General features: G+C 33.0%; 1 protein-coding gene across 1 annotated transcript in view; it reads right to left on the bottom strand.

The window, feature by feature from the left end:
* The window catches only part of LOC126976150 (nephrin), a 289,278-nt gene that overhangs the window by 43,742 nt on the left and 229,188 nt on the right, over positions 1 to 16,348 (bottom strand). The window lies entirely within an intron of this gene.

Genomic DNA, 16,348 nt, shown 5'->3' with positions numbered 1-16,348 from the left:
TGAAAACTTTACTATCAACTTACAACAAGGAAGCCTGATAACTCCTTACTTTCAAATTAAAGTGATTTGAAAACTAATAATATTATCATTTAGTGTGTACCAATCTTTAAATTTACACTACAAAACAAATTAGAAACTCCCTGTATATTCAGCGTAGGGGGTGGGTAGTTTAAAAAAAGGTGAATTTAACCACCCCAGGGAGTGACTGAGAGTGATTCAAGTTAATTGTCCTCCGAATCGTAAAGGCAGGTGTATTTTGTAGAATACTTCTTACAATTATCATTGCTTGTACTTCGAACACCGACTTTTACATAGTAAGAAATACAACTGGAAATATTCTTGATTTTTAAGATATTTGTTAAATTGTTTGAGTATACCACAATAATATATTACTCGTAATAAAACACTTCTACGATTCACTGGAATAGAATATATATTCATTTTTTTCACTAAAATCACTACTATATACATAGAAACACTAAATGATATATAACACTAGGAAAGTCTAATGACCAGCAGCCAGCATGTCCACCACTGTTGACAGCCCCAACAACAAGTACCCAATAGCTGAGAGCAATTCGTAACAGTATGTACTACCAATCCTAATATTACGAAACTACAAATTTCATAATAAAGTGACATACCTACTAATATCTATATTACGTACTTAATATGTATATATGAAAATTTTATGATGAACTTCACGCCGGTTGAATTTACTTGATTTAATTGATAACTAAAAAGAATTGTGAATATTTATACTCGCTATCTCCGAATGTTTGATTCATAACATTTGAGATAGGAAAATATATTTTTATCCAAAAAAGTTTTTCTATTCGGACATTGTTTATGGCCGACGGGAAAATATGATAACGATAAGCTCTTTACAATGACACCTGTCTAGGAGTCCGTCTGGACTCAGGTTCAATTTCATTCTCAGCAAAAATAGCAATTACAGTGAAACAGTAAATAACAAATGTTTTCCCCATAAAAGTATTCGTTTATATTCAAGTTTTTCTATTCATCTTTCAGTGGCGTAAGCAACACGTAGAAGCGATTTAATGTATATATTATTTTACAGAAGAGGAAGTTATAATTTTTGTTATGTTTTGTTTTCGTTCTAGACATAATAGAAGAATTAAAATTTAGTTAAACATTACACTATATTCTGTTCTGCTTAATTTTTAATTCTAATAAAATATTGATTGTAGACTATCGAAAGAAATATTGTCAAAAACTTACAAGGGGAAATGATGAATTAATTTATGTAAAATATTAAAAAAAAACACCCTTATCCTTTACCCTTTATCATAGGAGTATCAAATTACCAGAAGATGTTCGGAGATACTTAGGTGATTGGACACAGGACATTGCAGGGTATTTTCATAAAAATAAGTACTGAGTACTTGTTATCATTGCGCAGTATATGGATATATTATGTTGAGACATATATAATTGAGTTTATGATGAATTGCAATTAATAATTTTATATAATTTTCATACTATATAGCGTAAGGCTAAAGAACGAACGAAAGAACTTAAGGTGTTTTCAAATCGCTGCCACTCGTTTCTTGTACCGAAGATAAAGTTGATTAATGGCATAGATAGCAACTTCCCCGGCGTATGTAAACTTTGCCTTAATCATCTCATTACACGACACAGACAAGTAGCTTCTCCACCACATTAAAGGACTTATGATTCTTCGTCGCTAACTTATGGCATAGGCGAAAACAAGAAAGTTTTGAACAAGACACTCGGTATACAATATTATTTATAGTCATAACTTGTTTACGATATAACGGCACTAATGATACTATTTGGCATTTGAAGAATCATTCTTCTTTACATAATATTTTATTTACGAGTGGCCAATTGCGTTCTCGTTCCCGTAGACTTCCTGGATATTCAGATTCCTTAATTTTTATACATACATATAATCACGCCTCTTTCCCGTAGGGGTAGGCAGAGACCACTTCTTTCCACTTGCTACGATCCTTACATACTTGTTTCTCTTCATCCACTTTCATTATTCCTTTCATACATGCTCTTCGGTTTAGGGTACTCTTGACCTGGCCTTTATCCGAGAAGTCTCTGATTTGATCTCGAAAAGTCTCGGTCTAGCCTTCCAACACTTTCATTCACACTGGCCTTATACACTTTCTTCGTCACTCGTTCTTCATTCATTCTCTCGAAATGTCCAAACCATCTCAGCATACCTTTCTCAATTTTTGTCACAACCTCTTCTTTCAGACCACAACGTTTCCTTATCTCACAATGTCTTATCCTGTCACTCAGTATAATTTTGATAGTACTATTAAAATCGATGCTATCTATTTGACGGTTACCCGGAACAGACAGCTAAAACAGCAAATAGTATTGTTGTATAATTAAGGTGATAATATTCATATTATATGCATTTGACAACAAGCGGTTACTTTGATTTTATAAATAGACAGTACATTATAATTATACTATAGGTTGAAGTCTGAAGAAGAAGGAATTATTATTTTTTTATTAACCTTTTGCTTGTGGCTTTATTTTCGTTATATTTTTCATAATTGTCTTTAGCATTAAGTAACATAAAGTAAAAAGTTTTAGTATCGAGTTAGCCTGTAAGTGGAGTGTCCAACATTTTAAAATAATTTTTAAATGTGTCCATAGATTAAGATAGTTGTATGTACGCTGGCTTCAGTCATAAGCGGAGAGTTTAGCAAAATATACACCATAATTTGTGAACAAAAGGCAATCAAACGGTTTGCTGCACGAACACTGAATATTTGATTCCAAAAATGAAACAAAATACTCAAAAATAACAATTTCTTCAGATAACGAGATGAATGAATGGATTAATGAATATTAACTACAAAAACATAATTACTTTTTAAATAAACTCTGGCTTTTTCAATTTGGATGAACCAAAAAATCATTGTACAATATTACTCGTAGATTCGTATTGTAGTAACATTTCTTATTACTGAAGGTAATGAGGAATTTTATTTTCAATAACTTAGGAACAGAAAATTGTAATCATGGAAATACAGAATAGGTCAAAAGTTGAAACTCTCCTCGAAAATTTTTGAAAATATTCGAAAGAAAAACTGACATTCTGCTCATTATCTTTATGGAAATTTAAGGTGTTAAGGGTTTAATGAATATTATTTGTTCAATATTTCTGTAAAGTGTGCAAATAATAATTTTAACATATAATATATTTGAACAGAATGCATTATCCGTTAAACGTGTGCTTTTTATATATTTTAACTAGCTGACCCGACAGACGTTGTTCTGTACATAATAAAGAACATACTGTTTCTTATTAATTTGTCAATAATATTTCATAACATCAAGAATTATTTCGTAAAATATGCTCCCTGTTAAGTCCCTGTTGTTATAATGAAATTGTTTCACAGCAGAACTGTCAAACCGTGCGTCAATAAATTCTCTCACAGAAAAAATGTCCATACAAAACAAATATTGAAAATAAAAATAATTATGGATTCCAAATCGAAATAAAAACTATCCTATCTCTCAAGTTGGACCAAACTGCACTCCATGAAGTAATCCCCATTAGAATCCGTTCATTAGTTTAGGAGTCCATTGCGGACAAACATTGTGACACGAGATTTATATATATTAAGATTATATTTTAATTTTGATGGGAAAATATTAAAATACATATCAAGCATGAATTTTCATAAGATAAGATAAGATCATATATTTGTAGTCACGGGTATACATAAAATGTTACAAATCACAATAAAAGTTCTCCATTCCTTGCCCGCATGCTGTGGCGTGCAAATAATAATTATCATATTCAAATTCAAATTCAAATATTTATATTCAAAATAGGATGTGAAATCACTTATTGAAAGTCAAAAAAAAAAACTACCACCCATTCCAAAGTGAATGCCTCAGGCCTGAGAAGAATGGGCGCAACAAACTCAGTGGGCTTTTTTTTTTCATCAAAAATATGTTTTACAATTAAAGTAACATTGTACAATTAAACTTATTATTTAATAGCCTGAGGGAGGTCGCTCCATTCCCAATCTGTGGTATCATTAAGAAAGTAATTTATGTTATAGTAACCTTTACCACACAAACGTTTTTTTAACAATTCTTTTGAATAACGTAACACCTTTGTTTTGAACATTTTCTGGGATCTTGTTGTAAAAGCATATACATCGCCCCACAAAAGACTTACTAACTCGACTAAGCCGAGTAGTAGGTTCAGTTTATGTCTGTTCCTGGTGTTAACATTATGGTTATGACAGTTTCTGGCAAATTCACTTATGTGCCTATGAACATACATTACATTATCAAGAATATATTAAGAAGCAACAGTCAAGATGTTAATTTCTTTGAATTTTGCTCTCAATGATTCACTAGGACCTAGGTTATAAATAGCGCGAATAGCCCTCTTCTGCAGCACAAATATTGTATTAATATCGGCAGCGTTGCCCCATAGCAATATACCATAGGACATAATACTATGGAAATAACTAAAGTATACTAGTCGCGCCGTATCTATGTCAGTTAATTGTCTAATTTTTTTAACCGCGTATGCTGCAGAACTAAGTCTGTTCGCCAATCCTTCAATATGGGGGCCCCATTGTAATTTACATACTAAATAATATCTAAAATATCTAAACAATAAATTATTTTAAAATTTTATTTAATATAATATATTTAATCATCTAACGTTAACTTGCTTTAATTTGAGATTTGATCCACGGTAATTGTTTTAATTACTATTTTTGTTTAGATACGATTATCCATAAGCGATCACTCGTAAATTGTACCACACAATGATTGTATCAAGGCGCGTTGATAAGAACTTCTCTGTTCTGTATTTAGCATCTTCATTTATAGTAATGAGGTTTTGATGAGGCTACGTCTCAGTGGTCACTTAGGCTCAGAAATTACAATTATGTATTAAAATATCTTCGATATCCAGTATTAGTTGGTACCTGTCATTAGACTTATGCCAAATTCTAAGCTAGTTTAGATTTTACTTTCGTCAAAAATTTGACAAATACGAACGATATTTATCGATTGTTAAATATGAAGCGTTCTTTCATCGTAATAAACTGCAATAATATATCATGTTAGAAGAAAATGACTTTAACCCCTGCTGTAGGCATCGGTTACCGTTATCGTTATAATTTAACGTATGTTAAGGCTAATAGTTTGACAACGCATTTCATGGTTTAACGATAGTTAGCACCATAGTTAACAGTAACGTGTCTGTATTCGTAGCGTGAAACAACCGGCCTTTAGGCTAGATTGCATCATATTAGCTGTTATAGTTAAGGTTTAAATCAAATTTAACGTTAACAGTGACGCTGTCTTTAACATAGACTGCGGAATATGTTGCACCATCGTATTCCTTGGCATAGATAAAGTTAAAAAGTTAAATATCATGTCAATATCGAATATTTACTCGAACCTTTTGACAGGTCGTTTTTTAGCTATTTAACACTAGCAATAGTTTTAAACGGCGAAGATTGGACGGTTACGATTAGTTAAAGTTATGACGTCATCTTAAAATTGTCAAATGGTGCAACTCATGTTTAACGGGTACTTTAACATGTTTGGTATTGCTAAAGTTGGTTGGTGCAACCCAGATTAAAACTTGTGCTTAAACTCCAGTCTACTTGTACAGTTAATTTGTTGACTAAAATGTTATGAATAAATACCTTAAGTGAATATTCTATTAAGATTTGTTAGTTTACACCTAGACTGCACCTCCCGCCCACACGGACTAGAGTTTGGAGAGATATGGATATATTGGTATCGTCGAGAGCTGTTGACTTTCGCTCAAGTTCCTGAGGATGCCTCGAGTAAAGGTTAAACTCAGATAGATTTCAGTTCAGCAGATTTCTGTTTAGTTTAGAGTTCAGCGGTAGCCGATTCTTCAGCGCCGTTAAACCCTAAACTGTAAACTGGCCACGCGGCCGGTTGAATACTACATAATAATACATACGAAACTTTACGGAATTAATGTTTAAGATATTTATTCATAAAATTTAAATAAATGTGTATTTTCGCAAAATACCAGGTAGCCAATTGTATAGGTGTCACATGTAAAGATATCATATAAAATGAAATAAAAATGTTATAAGCATAGACTTACAATAAACTAGCGTTTAGATGATCTAATACGTGACAGATTTTGATTTTTCAAAGGGTGCGTTAGCTAGTGGTTTGCTAGTTAATATTCATATACAAGGGAGCTAATTCCAAGCATGGCTGACGTTTTACCACTTGTTATCTGAAATATAATAGTATATTCTTAGTCTATGATTATAAGTGCTTATTCCTCGAGGTACGACTATAGCCAATTATATACATTACATTGCTTGAAACGCTTGAAAGGTTATGGATAGTGAGGGACTTGTCCAGCAATGGTGTGCAAAAAGAGAACAATAAAACAAAACGCAATAAACTAAGAATCTCATAATGAAAAATGAACGCAATATACGTTATTTAAAATAAAACCAGATATCTAGTTAGCAAAATACTTATGAAGAAAAGTAATATTTTGATTAGTAAAGTTACATATTATGGAACAGTTTCCATAGTATGATACACTGAAAAATACCATTGTTACACGTTGTTTTACGTCCGCCGTTCAAATTAATATTAAATCACTACTTATTCACCGTACTATGTAATTCAACTGTGATATAGCGATAGGCGAAATGTTAGGCGCGATTATGTCACTTCTAGTACTTTCTTTTTAAGATTTCTACAACTAAGATATCTTAGATAATTTATACGTTGGTGTAACACGCATTTCACATAAACAAAGTGACTAACGTATCGCGAGTGTAAGACTAAGCTGTCATACTAAAGTTATAAATCTGGCCTGTTGCCTGAGCCTCTGTCTAGAAGTATAACTTATCTAAGATATTAATATTCTCTATGACATGATTAGTTCATGAGACTTTATCATAAACAGCAGGATGTCGTACAACTCTTTGATCACTTTGAAGGATATAGAACAAGTTTAATTAATTACGTTTGTTCAAACAGTTCCATTGTTATTATCTGACAACTAGGCCAATACAACCTTATAAGTTCGTTTATTAACTCTTTAATAATTACTAAAGATCTTACACGTATGTCACTAAAGGCAAAGTTTGGATGAAATTTGGATATGAAAGGCAATCAAGGACACTTATAATATGTTAAGAACATAGATTAAGGATTTGTCTACGCTGCGCTCCAACTAGATACCGCAGGCGTAGTCGAAGAATGTGTGACGTTGACGCACCAAATGTTCTGTTGAACTTTGCTAATAATTGCAACTAAAATGCCGGGTAAAACTTTGTGAAAGCAATTTCAAGAAATATCAAAGACACTGATACTACATATTTTCGTTAGACGCTTGTGTGCGAGGGATTTTGACACCTATGGCATCTTTCAAATTTTGTAACTAATATACGCTTCGTGTTATTTTACATTGAAATTAATAAAATACATAATACTTACTGATGATATGTAATCCCAGTGTCTTTCTTATTTCTTGTAGTATTATTTTTACAAAGTTTTACTACGTAACCCGACTACGTAATTTTAGTTTCAATTATTAGTTAAGTTTAACAGAACACGTGGCACGTCAACGTCACACATTGTTCATTGCCGCATTTTGCGCCTACGCCTTCGGTATCTAGTTGGAGCACAGCGGAGACCAAATCTTAATCTAAGCTTGAAAAAAAGCATTTGACATTCATAAGTGTCATTTCCTTGACCTACATGAATAAAGTGATTTTAATTTAGAAATATCGCGCTATTAAAGTTTACTTTGTACACTAAGTATTAAGAAGGTACCAGTGGGAGGCTCCTTTGCAGCCGGGATGCCCGCTAGATTATGGGTACCACAACGACGCCTATTTCTGCCGTGAAGCAGGAATGTGTAAGCATTACTGTATTTCAGTTTGAATGGCGCCTTAGCTAGTGAAATTGAAATTGGACAAGTGGGTCTTGACAACGTATGTCTCAAGGTAACGAGCGCAGTTGTAGTGCCAGTGCTCAATTTTTGGGTTTTTCAATAATCATGAGAGGCACTGCATTGTAATGGGCAGGTCGTATCAATTACCATCAGCTGAACGTCCTGCTCGTCTCGTCCCTAATTTTCATAAAAAAAGGTATTCCTGATAAATTGAACTAATAATTCCGTCCACTTATTTTGGTATGTCGAGTTACTTCATTATCTGTCGCTCTATCTAAATTAAAATAAAACGTAGTCTCCAAAGGTTTCTAAAGTCTGCTTTTTTCCTCTCTTCAAAGAACGTACACATATTAAGCTAAAAGGCTTTTTTACTCGAATATCACTTTAAAACACTCCGCTGATGAACTGCATTCAATTTACACGGAAAAACTCACAGATGAACAGATCAATAGAGTTGAATTTTCAATTTTGCTTTCTAGTTTTGCTTTACGTCAGGCCAGTAATTTAGATTAAATATTGCTTTAGAATAATCAACCTTATGCATATTGCTCCAATCTATTTATAATGTTTATCATTGATGTTTATTTATTTATTTAAAAGTACTCCAACAACACATGCACAATACACTTTTAAGCTTAAATATTGCACAAAAATTGTTCCAGTGTATGAGTCAATTCCAGGTGCAAATAACATAAATGAGAATCATTTCCATTGGGCACTTATATTTAACGCAAACACTTATACAGCATTAAAAAAATATGATAATAATTAAAGAATCATAATATTATAGTTGCAATCTATCACAAAATCTCCAAAACATTATTTAATGAGTGACAAAAACGATATAGTAATATTGACACAATAATATTGACAAACTATTTACACAAATTATCTTGCCCCAAGTTAAGCATATATAGCCTGTGTTATGGGTTACAAGACAATGATATATTTAATTATTAACTTAAACATACACAAATTAATATAACATACATATAAAGATACATAAATACATTTCAACATCCATGACTCGGAAACAAACATCCATATTCATCATATATGCTTGCAACAACCGGGATTCGAACCCGGGCGACCTCTAGCTTAGTAGGTAGGATCGCTAACCACTCGGCTATACAGAACGTCTATAGTGGCGCGTTGCTACCAACGTTAGTTCTTACGGTGGGAAGAAAGAAAAGTTTGTGTTTATTTCTTGTATATGTTAAATGTTATTTTGCTCAGGATATTCGGTTTATTATATAAAACCTATTGAACTAGATTATGTGTATCACAACAGCGCCTATTTCTGCCGTGAAGCAGTAATGTGTAAGCATTAATGTGTTTCCGTCTGAAAGGTGCCGTAACAAGTGAAATTACTAGGCAAATGAGACTTAACTTCTTATGACTTAAGGAGACGAGCGCAATTGTAGTGCCGCCCAAAGTTATTGGGTTTTACATTAATTCTAAGCGGCACTGAATTGTAATGGGTAGGGCGTATCAATTACCATCAGCTGAATGTCCTGCTCGTCTCGTCCCTTATTGTCATAAAAAAATTGAATATGCCACGCCAAAACCATAAACAGTACAGTGATAATTAAATAAAAACACGACAAAACATGAGCTGGAGTCCAGTTAAACCGCTTCCAGAGTTAATCTAACTTTGGCAACATAACTTAACGGGAATTATAGACCGCTCTAACTTTGGTATAAGGGTGATGATCGACTGACTTGCATATGCGATACTACGTGCATGCGTTTTCACAATAACCAACAATATAATAAGATTTTCATGTCATCAAAAATGAAAACAAAACGTAATGAAACAGTATCTGGCGAGGTGGTCAAAGTCAAAGTCAAAATATCTTTATTCATTGAAATTATATTTGATCATTTTTAAGGTACGGAACAATGGTTCCTGAATTTCATAGATGTGAATTAAAGACTATTTTTTACTATTTTTTTTTATGGAATAGGAGGACAAACGAGCGTACGGGTCACCTGGTGTTAAGTGATCACCGCCGCCCACATTCTCTTGCAACACCAGAGGAATCATAAGAGCGTTGCCGGCTTTTAACGAAGGTGTACGCGCTTTTTTGGCATTTATTCATTTTTACTTGTCATCAACTTCACTCCATCGTCAGTAATGTTACCGTCATGTCTCAAGGACTAACATAACGAAGTACTGCGTTAGGTCCAGTTAACAATGAATCACGCACCGCATAGTATATATAAAATAATTTCTTTTAAGCTATTGCATAGCTTCTATCGCGGGCCTTGAGCGTGGAGACCGAATCCAGAAATTCCGTAACGAAAACAACCTAACACTTACTAGATCTATATAGATATTTCGCCACGGTCATTGCAGTGGAACAGCGGTTATCACGTATGCTTTTTGTGCAGAAGGTCCCAGGTTCGATCCTGGGGTACGTCTTGATTTTATTTAATTTTTTGATTTTTTTTATCACGTTTTTTTAATTTTTATTATTATGACAAGCATTTTTATTTAGTTTCACCTGTCCTGTTGCCTGTCTGTAATCAAATCTTGCAAGTAAAATTTTACTTACTTCGCGCTTGCTTTTTTTAAAATTTATTTTATCAATAAAAAAAAAACTGCACAAATAAAATAAATAAATAATTATAATTGCATAAGTTGATAAAAAATGCTACGCAATAGCTTTACAGCGGCAGTCCCCGAGTGCCACACGTCTATTGTTTTTTATTTGATTTAGTATTTTAAATGCTTAAATTACACGTGGCGCTATATTGCATCAAGTTGCATCTAATTTCTCTTTCTACATGTTTAGAAGGATAAGCATTATTATAGTATAAATAAGACCAATTTTAAGAACACACATTAAAAGGCATAAAAGGCATTTATTTTCTCAAAATTGATTCCTTTAGAATTCTTTTTGATGTCATTTCTAATAACACCTAGATACTACTACCGCTTCGGAAACAAATGGCGCTCTGAGAGAGAAGAAGCGGCGCAAGAAACTCTCCCAGCATTCTTTTTTTGCACTCTTTTCAATAAAAATATACAATATTGTACAGTCATTTCTATCGCTATAAAATAATCACAATCTAGTCCCAGGGTGTCCGATCATTTAGATATTCAGCAGTGAAGTAATAGGATTTACGACAGAGACATTTTTTTATAAAACATTTAAATTTATTATAGATAATGAATGATAAACATTATAACCATATTTCAGCTGTTTAGTTCATGTTATGTCAAATTATTTCGAAACAATTTCTATAAATGCTTCTGTGATGCGCGACAACCGTTTGCATATTATACTTACTAGTGGGCCCTCACCCTTATCTAGATTTCTGGGCACGTATCGGCTCTGCGGGTCTGTTAATAGCGACACATTTTAGCTATGAAACGACAATCTTATTTTATTGCTCATATATTTCATGGAATTTGCGTAAGTTTATGTTAAAAGGTAAGTTTTATATTAAGGCTTAGGGTTGATGGAAGGTTAAACTTATTCCGGCAATTTAAGCGATATTTTTTGGTATTATTACGCATTTGTGGTGATTTAACATTTTATCCGTTATTTATATGGTTAATCATTGTGTTACGTCTATGAATTTGTATGACAGTAATATATATGATAGTATATAATTTTTTTGTTTTTATTATGAAAAATATAATTACAATTTATTATTATATAACAGGCCAAAAACCACAGAGGTTTGTCCGGCATGTTAGAAGAAATACTATTATCGATTACAATTACAATAAATATTAATATTAACTTATAAATACACAATTTAATAATATAGGTACAATACAAACGAAAAAATTAATGTAGGTACAACAAGAGTACTTATTGTAGCACGGGTGAGTCGCATGGCCTGCCACCGCAATGTATTGAATTTTTGAATGACCGTCTGTTTAGATATATTAATTAGTAAACAATACTCAACTTTATAACGAATAGTTAAGTACTCAATTGCGGATAGCACATCACGCTACGCACTAATCATGGCTTCGACAACGAAAGGCAACTCAAGACATAAAGTTATGAGCAATATACAGGTTGTTTAAAAAGAATAACTTTAATTTAGTTTTAATATTTTTTGTATTTATCTTGTTTCTTATTTCAGGATTGATTGTATTAAGTAGGCGGGGTACTAAGTATGCTGTAGTTCTCTCACCGTATACATTTCTGGCTTTCACCGTTTTATAAAAGTTATTTGTTTGATTGCGTGTAATGGTTTCATGATTATATTTTTGTATAATGTTCTCATTGAACATTTGTTCTTTTAATATATTGTAGTAAAATTTAGATTGTACTGGTAGCACCTTACAGTGTTTGAATAAATGGAACTCATCATTTTGGTTAGTTTCTTTTATGTTTTTTGAAACAATTTGTTTTAAAATTCTGTTTTGCAACTTTTCGATCTCATTTAAATACGTTTTGTAAGTTCTACCGTACGAACTAATACCATAACTTACTATTGTATCGGCCAATGTGTTATAAAGCAACAGTAAAATTTTATAAGGTAGTTTACTTTTAATTATTTTAATGTTTGCGAGGAAAGCTCTAAGCTTATCACAAACTGAATTTATTTGAGGGTGCCAGTTAAATTTATGGTCTATAATTAATCCAAGATATGTGTGCGTTTCAACCGAGTCAATTGTAGGACAGCTGCAAATACTAGGGTCCAAGTTGTGGTGAAAGCAAATGTGACTATGCGCTTTTACTATTTGGGTAGTATCAATTGTTGATTTTATGTACGGGGATCGAATGTGTATTAGTTTGGTTTTTTTAGCGTTTAGGACAAGTCCGTTGTCATGGCACCATTTATTGATTAAATCGAAGTCGCTTTATTAACAGACATGTGTCATCTGCATATTGGTATGAGGTGCAATATTTTAAAACACTCGTCATGTCATTAACATAAGCAATAAAATGAAGCGGACCGAGCACTGATCCCTGAGCTGTGCCTTCAGTGACGGGAACAACCTTGCTAGAAGCATTTCCCACCTTTACATAATATGACCTATTTTTGAGGTAATTTCCACACCATTGAAGTAGATGACCTCTTATACCGGAGTCTTCTAATTTGTTTATTAAGCAACCTAAGGTATCAAAAGCCCTGGAGAAATCTATAAATAGTGCTAGCACATGCTTCCTATTATCCAGGTATTGGTTAACAGTATCCGAAAAATCTGATAGAAGGGATGTTGTGCTCTTTTTTGGCTGAAAACCATATTGGCTCTTGCATATTATTTTATGTTTAGAATAAAATGACTGCATCAAGGCACTTATGTATTTCTCCACTACCTTATCGATGGCTGATAGTATAGAAATGGGTCGGTAATTACTTACTTCATCTTGTTTACCATTTTTATATATGGGGCGAATAAAACTTAGCTTTAATTCGTCAGGGTAATTTGCTGTTAGAATGCTGCAATTAATAAGATGTGAGATTGTACTTGATATTTTGCAAGAAATAGATTTCAAATCTTTAATTTTTATACTGTCAGTACCGGGAGCTTTTGAGTTATTCAAGTTACGGATAATTTTCTCTACTGATTCTTTCCCAGCTTTTCTGAAGTTTAAGCTCACATTAGACATATTGTTAGTCTTATGTTTTAATAATTTGATGTCACAGGTTGGGAGTATAGATTTTACTGCGTCCTTAAATTCGCATGCAAAGCGATTTGCAATATCCGAGTCTGATTCTTTTGCTGTATTAAATGCATTAGATATAACATCATCAATACTATGCGAAATTCTACCACAAACAGAATTTATTATTCGCCATAATTCCCTGGGATTTTTTGCATTCATATTAATTTTGTTTTGATAGAATTTATTTCGCTCTAGTTCCACTATTTTATTTATTTTATTTCGAATTTTATTATATCTAAGACGAAGACACATGTTTGATGTATCTATTTTCCATTCTTTGAAAATATTTTCCCTTTGATTTGATAACCGAATAATATGCGGTTTTATCCATGGTTGCTTAAAATTCTTCACTTTGTATTTATCTTTATTAGGTCTGCGGGATTTAGTATACGCATGTTGAAAACCTGAATTTATAAAGCTATATATCTTGCTTGGACATGTCATATTTACTGTGCTAGACCAGTCTATTTTATTTAATTCTTGTTGCAAGGTTTCACTATCACAATAATAAAGATGTTTTTTTGTTGGAACACGCTGTATTTTGCTCATGCCTGGACACTCGCAAGCTAGTACAATAACACGATGATCTGCCAGAACTGTATCGACAGTCGCGGTACACGGATTCAAATGAATGAGACGCGTAAACAAGTGGTCAATGCAACTTTTTGTGACTTTATTTAATCTTAATTCGATTCTAGTGTAATCTGATATTCCCATAATGAATCCGAGTTCGGAGAGCATGTCCAAATACTTAGTTTTTGTGCTGTGGTCACATTTTAAGTTAATATTTGTGTCACCTAACACGAATGCATCATCAGTTTTAATATTACCTAAAATTCGTGATAATTCGTTTATGAAAGTTAATTTATCCGTGTGTGGTGGTCTATATAATGCACAGAGAGTGACCGGGTGATTATTTGCATCAATTAACGTGCCAGTTATTGTCTCAAAGCTTGTTGTTTTGGTGGATATTGTTGTAAATTTAAGATAATTTTTAACGTAGACTATTATTCCTCCTCCCCTTTGTTTAGAGCGAAGCTCACTGTGCATTCTATAGCCTGGTATATTATATAAATTGATGGTACTATTTTTTAAGTTGACCTCCGTTAATACAATTAAATCAATAGGAGTTTTACATGATTTGATCAAGACTAATAACTTATCATAATTCTTGATTAAAGATCGAATGTTTACATGCACACATAACAAGTGAATTTGGTTAAATGGAACAGAATTGACAAATGTATTTATGGTTGAACAATTAAATAATTCAGTACTTTTGAAGGAAGTGCTTACAGTATCCACTATTATAAAGTAATAGTCTTATTGTTAAATAAAATCTAGTGATCTGAAGTAGATACACAGCTAATAATTTATTATTGTTTACTTGCTAGGGATTCAATATCTGATAGAAAGCGTATGATGTGAGGGCGGCTCTTATCATCTGTTTTTTTTACATAAATAGTACCTGATTTACACCAAATGAATTTATAGGTATCTTTCAGCTTTAGTTTAGCATTGTATAGTAGATTTTTTTGTTCGGTAGGTAAGTGCTTCACGTATAAATAATCGACGAGCAGCTTGGTCTGCAGGAGCTCGCTGTACGATATCTCCAGCTGTAATATCCTTACACTTAGAAGACACCAACCACTGGTTACGCACTAAATCGGACTTTACTTCAAATAATATGTGTCCTGGGTGAGGGCGGTCCTTTGGCTTAGGCATTCGGCGACAGGTTACAATATCAGATGGGTTCACTTCCAGTTTTTGAGCTATACATTGCATTACTTGATCCAGACTCATATTAGGGATTTCTGGAACGCCTGCTATTTCTATAGTACTAGCCAACATTTTTTGTTCGATACCACTAATCTGTTGCTCTGCGGCGGCTAGACGGAGTTCTAGGTTTTTGTTTCTATTTATCAGCTCAATATTTTTGGTAAGAAGTGATTTTATGGTAACATCTTGCTGTCTTATAATTTGTTCTAAATCTGTAATTTGGCCGTTCATATGGTCCATTGCGCTCGTTAGTTCGTATAATTCTGTTTTAATTACTTTTTGCATTTCACGAGTGATACTGGCAACTAGCTTTTTATGGTTAAGTACTGAGTGTGGTCCAGTATCTTCCTCGTCGGAACTGGCTTCAGGAGGTATAAAGAAAGATGTGTGGCGGGTTATATTGCCGAGACACTGTTCACAACTCCATTCTAAGCCTTCAGAATTTCGAAGTGCCGCTAATTGTTTAGCGGTAAGCTTTGCACATGTGCTTGTTGCATGCACGGATTTATTACAGCGGCTACATTCTAATCCTGGTAGCTTTTGTGTTATGTTTTTATCACAGTTCACACACTTTTTACTCGGCATTCTGTCTAACTAAGTCTAACTTTATAATTTCTACAGAAAAAACGTATATATGAATAGCACACGTGGTAAGGTTAAAAACGATCCGATCGTTGCCGACGTTGAGGCCGAACTTTAAAAGACTTTTAAAGTATATTATTAGTATTGCAAAAGTAAAGAACTATATCGGCCTAACAAATATAGTTAGCATAAAGTTATACATGAGAATAAGCAAAGAATGTAAATAAAATTGTCTATATTGCTGACAACACTGTCAATATAAAAATGATAATTCTGAAGTCTTCCGAATATGAAGCAGCCTTGCAAATAAACGCAACATTATACGTCCGAATAAACCAATCATATGCAAAATGTGTATTCGTAAACATTTTGCATATACTTGGTTTATTCT

The sequence above is a fragment of the Leptidea sinapis genome, chromosome 39 (genome assembly GCF_905404315.1).
Source record: "Leptidea sinapis chromosome 39, ilLepSina1.1, whole genome shotgun sequence".
Taxonomy (NCBI): domain Eukaryota; kingdom Metazoa; phylum Arthropoda; class Insecta; order Lepidoptera; family Pieridae; genus Leptidea; species Leptidea sinapis.
The sequence above is the reverse complement of the archived record's forward strand: the minus strand, read 5'-3'. Positions and strand labels throughout refer to the sequence as shown.